The 5,772-nt window shown below is 43.0% G+C and overlaps 1 long non-coding RNA gene across 1 annotated transcript; it reads left to right on the forward strand.

The window, feature by feature from the left end:
• Positions 1 to 810: 810 nt before the first annotated feature.
• LOC110360720 (uncharacterized) lies at positions 811 to 3,825 on the forward strand. Its single transcript, XR_010473667.1, has 2 exons — positions 811 to 1,014; positions 3,665 to 3,825. It is a non-coding gene; the product is annotated as an uncharacterized LOC110360720 (long non-coding RNA).
• Positions 3,826 to 5,772: the final 1,947 nt, after the last annotated feature.

Below are 5,772 nucleotides of genomic sequence, written 5' to 3' on the forward strand. Positions count from 1 at the left end.
CTTCCCATCTACTATAATACCCATTCACTGCAGCTTAAAGCTTTAAAGGTCAACTTCTCACATAACCGCAGCACAAGGCATGGGGCATTTGAGTTCAGCTTTCAGCTGGGTGAAGGAACATCATTGCAATTTCTTACCACCTAAAGTGCCCTGTTATCAGGTTAAATGCAAAATACAAACAGCCGCACACTGCTGTGTGCTGACTTCACTTACACGTAGTGGAAATTCAGAAAGGCAGAAATCAAATTAATACGCAGGGATGTATTAGGAAAGAAAGAACATAAAAGTATCTGTGATCCCCTATCACGGAGGCAGCCCAAAGTGACTCCAAGCAAATTTAAGCTTAGACCAACTTTAATCCAGAACCGAAACCACACGACAGACTGAAACCAAACAACAAACACAAGCTGAGGGGTAATCCAAAAATCAATCAGCACACTGAGAACATTTAATAAACAGCAGGTTGGGTACACCAGTTGAGGATATTATACACCACACAGAAGTGATGATCTGCAGCCCGCACACGCTCACTCAGCAAAGGCCTCTCACTCACGGGTTCCATGAAAAAATAGTCACTTGCTGTGGGGCGAGGGGTCACTCAAGGGTACATCCTGAAGAAATAATCACTCACCAGAAGAAGTGGAAGGCTCTAGATCCCGGGAAGTCTCCTTACACGACGTCCCAAGGCCAAATCTCCAGCCACCGCCCTGCCCGCCCCAGCGCCACTGAGGCGATTGTGAGCTCACTCCAGGAGTGCCTCAGGGCATAGGCACCCCATTGGCTGAGAGCCCTGTCTGTTGACCGAGGGTACCCGCCCCCGCTCCCCCAATCAGGTGCAGCAGCCGTGCCTGGAGGCGGGTGCTGGGGACACAGGTGACACGGACCCCGCGGGGAGGGCAGGGGCAGCACAGCGGGGTAAAAAGCTGCCACAGAGCCATGAACTGAGGGCACCAGGCCTCTTCTGTATTTAGCATCCTCCAATAGTAACTGGATTACTAGCCTCAGAACTGTAAGGTAAGGAAGGGAACCAGTATTTGAAGGAACTGCTTCCAAAGAAGTAAAAGTTATAACGAAGGTTACATAAATAAACTGAAACGTTTAAAGAGAATAAATTAAGCAGTTGAGAAAATATACTGTAGCTGGACAACTTACTCCACTACAACTACAGCAGCTACTGCTAGTAAGCAGCTTCAGCAGTTAAAGCCGACAAGAGAAAATACTAATACACTGTTAAGGGGCAAGAGGGACCCCAAAGCCGCCCATAAATCAAACCTGCAGTTTCTCACCTGACAAAAGTTTCCAGGCTTAAACGCCAGCTTAAATTCTAAAGCACACATTTCCCAAATGGTGACTTGCACTAGATGAAGCACACAGCCCAAAGCTTTAGCGTGAGCCTCCAGGAAAGCTTTACAAATGCCTTTTTGTATACACCACAAGACAAGACTTGGGAAACCCCCTTTACATGTCCTTCACTTCCAGGCAAGCTGAAAAATAAGGTCAAGCCCACTCTCTGAAATGTCTTGCAGATAACTACTGGATTGTGTTGCAGGACATCTCCCAAAAGTTATTATACCTTAGGCAATTTCAAACTATTTTCTGTTGCCATAGCAACAACCAAACAGTGACTGCTGATGTCAGCTGGGATTTCCAGGAGGATGACAGTGACCAGGAGTTGAAAGATATGAAGGATGCTACACCAGGGCCTATGGGACTCATAGCTCTTCCATTCTCTCCCTTCATTAACCCATCCTCACCAATCTGATTTCAATGGCTGGACTGGGCTCTGTTCTAACAAGAACCTGTGCTCCAGCTCGCCAGGGATTAGCAGCTACTCCTCACTTGGTAAGCAGAGCACAGACTCAGCTCCCACTAATCTCCCAACCTCCCTGCTCTGTCTCCATCTATCAGGACTCTCTCCAATCTCTTTTAAGATTTACTCAGTCTCCTACGACAGAGTAAGATCTTAGATCTTAAGGACAAACTTCTTACTTCCCTGCCATGACTCAAATGATGGGGTCAAGGCAAATCCTATTTCTTAATTTTCTGAGCCTCCTGCCTTTGCTGATATACATGTAAACAACAAAGACTGTTGAATAAATAGTCCTGAACACTGTCCTTGCTCTCAGTACTGAGCTACTGCAGACTTTGTGAGGCAGCAAGGCACAAAGCACACCAAGTTAAAAAGCTATAGTCGTAATGGGGAATAACAGTAGCACAGACAGCACATTGACACAGCTGCAGTTTGTACTGAGCAGAAGAAATGACACCACGTTCCGCGGAGCAGGGCTGTGGGATGGATGGCCATTGTGCAAGGGACCCATAGCAGGCGAGCTGCGGGCAGGTGGCCACAGACACACACACCGAGATGTGCTCACGGGCGCTTTGTTCCACCCTAACTCATGGCAAAGGGAAACTTAATTCACTTTGCTAGGGGATTGTAGACCACTGACCAACTAATTCTCTGCAGGAGCTGTGCTGTGTGAATGCAAGGCCTTATAATGCAGAGAAGGAAGTCAACCTGAAGTAAAACCCCTGCATTGATATATTCTAATATTCAGAAAAAGATTCTGAACGCAAAGTTGGATTTGGAGCCATGGCCAACCAGCTGTTAGTTACGTTTTTGCACCCCCAGTCTCTGTGTTATCACACTGATTACACACAGATGTTGCTGAGCCCAAAGATGCAGCCTCCTATTCCTCCAAGGTGTTTGTAGGCACAATCAAGGCAAGGAGCTCACTTTTTGTGCTTCTCTTTAGAAAACAAACAAGGTTACACTTCCCATTTCTAAGATTCTTTTGTGAACAAATTACATAAATATTCACCTATTTCTACACTCAGTAGAAGTAACAAACAAACCTAAGTTCGTTTGTAATGTAAGTTACCAAACAAACGTTTGTTTGGTAAATGTGCAGATTCTTTATTTTTAATTAAAAAGCTTCTGAAAATCATAACCAAACAGTAAAGACTGAGTGAATAAAAAGAAGGATGTATGTTCTTGAAAGGTATCACCTCAAATGTGTTTAAACTCTTTTAGTTTCAAGGACTCTTCCATGCTAATCTCTAATTTAAGATACCAATCTTGATGAAGGAGAGGGAAACAGCAACAATCTTAATTCTCCTCCCAGTAACTATGATTCTAGAAAGGATTACAATGAAGAGTTAAATACTATTTTCTCTTCTAAGTCTCATGTATAAATTCCTCTCATAGCAAAGAGCACAAGCTGGGAGGATATAAAAAGCTACCCAGAGTCCCCATCAAATACTGTGCTTATTTACTGTATCATTTAAATTAAGATAACTTTCTCATTGTTGTAGCACTCCTGGATTGTTTTCTTCTGCTAAGTTGCAGCGAGCACACACCTGACTGCTGACTTTTAACAACAGGCTGTTGAATAACCACAGCAACAAAACCAAACCCAAACAATCCTCTCTAAAGCTGGCATGAAATTAAGCCACTGGATGTAAAGCTGCTATGACATCGTAACTCGTGTTCACCAGAAGTTTCAGCCGCAGTGAACAAGCCCCTCTAGGCTGATGCACACAAAGCAGTTGTGTCACCTGGGAAGGTTCGTGCAGAGGGCTCATGAAGAAGAACTGAAGCTCATGCTCCGCCAGCTTTAAGCTGGAAGCCGAGGGTAACTTCCATTTTTGTTTCACCACACAGCTAACCATAAATCAGAACGTGATAATGAAACAACCTGATGATCTGAGAGTTCAGCACCCACAGGAGACAGAAGGCAGGATGCCACGTGGTGAGGATGATTGGAATAGCAGCGCCCCAAAAGAAGATATGTGAAAAAGAACAATTAAAAGCATCCACTCTAATGGTTTTGGTTTTGTTTCGGGGAAGTAGATTGGAATATTTATTCTGAGATGATATATTGGCCCTTTAAGCCACAGGGAACCTGGGGCACCAGATCTTTGCTTCTAGAAAACAGCAACCTTGGAAGAAAGTAAATCATTCCCGGGTTATTTTTTCTGGCCATACAGACCACCTCACTGCAAACACTCTGGCGACCACAGGAGCAGCAGTCTGCAGTGCACAGCTTTCCTCTCTCCTAACCAGCCAGGGCTGATCAGTGAAAAAAAGCCAATATCATTACCTGGCTCCTCTCTTCTAGAACCGTTTGCCTGTTGTCTTCAAAGGGAAAGACCAAGATGCTCCGCACTGACCTTCACATTAAAACCACTGGGACGTAGAAGCATCCTGAAAAAGCCTCTGCTACCTGTTTCTAAATTCTGTCACTGGAAAAACTTTGTTAGAGATTTGAGTGAGCTTAGTCTAAAGGAAAAGCCAAAAAAAACCCTGGCTGGCGTACAAGATGTTTGTGGGACTGAAAGAGGCAGGTGAGAACTGTTGTACATAGAAGAAGAAAACTAAAAATGAGTGTAAAGATCTTACGCACACCAAATGTGCCCTAGTACGAGGAAGGGAAGAAAACAAACAGTATCATCAGCTAACCTGTCTCAATCACATATACACAACCCCAGCTAAATCTGCATTTTTCAAACATATTAACTGAAACCATGAAATATCCCAGAAATAAATACTTGATCTAGAAATTAATGCAAGATATCCTATTAAAAAAATTGTTTCAAACAGAGAGCCCTCCAAAGCCAATATTTTGGTTTCTGATGTTTCTTGAAAGCTCAAGACATCAAAATCGTTAATGCCTTCAACCGCATTCAAAAATAAGTACTGTCTTTACATCATATACAACTCTTGAGAATTCGTTCTGATAGAAAGAACCCTCTCAGCTCAAGTATTCTTGCTTCAGACAATACTTGCTGATCAATTCAAATCCCACACTGTGTTGGCTGCCTCACTGTCAGCTTTAATTGCCACAAGGCAATTAGTTAAACTACATTTAGGATTATCTATTAAGTAACTGAAGATGACAAACTGTTTGGAGTGGGAGGAATCAACAACATGATGGAAACGCGTATCGAAAACTGCAGCGTCTCCCACGGGGGATTTCACAGCTGCCCAAATGTGCTTCACCTTGTTACAGGACTCTGCAATCTCTTATGTGTTTTCACACAAGCTAACTCACTCTTTACTGTGCATTGCTATAAAGAAAGCCTGGCCTGTCCTACACAAAATGAGCCCAGATATATGTCCGCAAAAATTACCCTCCTGATCCTTCCTATAATACTCAGACCAGTGTGCACATAGTCTTGCCACAACAGAGAGGTAAAGCAATCGTTTGTCTTTAACACTCTATAAAAACTATGCCAGGTCTGCATTGGTTTTTCCCTGCCCCCCACACAAATTAAAGCTGAAACAGGGCAAAGACATTCCTGCTTTTGGAAAGGCAAAATCATGCAAAAGCCAAATATGTAAACTTGGTATTTCATGCCAACCTGTGACATCAAAGCTGCCATATTTTTTAATATGCACTTGTCTTTGGGGCATTTTCTTCAAGTTTTTAAAAACTGCCTACACTTAAGCATCAAGTTAAATACTAACTGAAAATTTGAAGTAATCTATGTGATCTCTAGAGTCAGTTGATAAGAGAAGTCCATCACCAATACTAACAGTTTCAGCAAAAAACATGTACATCCATTCAACAAAACACAGTGAAATGTCATTATTTCTCACCAAAAAATATTGGTTTTGAATATGTAGTTTTGTTTACAGTGTTCACACCTTTCCTTTAAATCCTTGTCCATGCTGTCTGAGAGGCTGAGGGACTTGACCTTTGTCTTTTTTTCTTTGACCAAGCAGCAGCAGACTGTCAGATCAGCTCAAGGATCAAATGGGGAAAAAAC

This window comes from Columba livia, chromosome 6 (assembly GCF_036013475.1).
Source record: "Columba livia isolate bColLiv1 breed racing homer chromosome 6, bColLiv1.pat.W.v2, whole genome shotgun sequence".
Classification (NCBI taxonomy): domain Eukaryota; kingdom Metazoa; phylum Chordata; class Aves; order Columbiformes; family Columbidae; genus Columba; species Columba livia.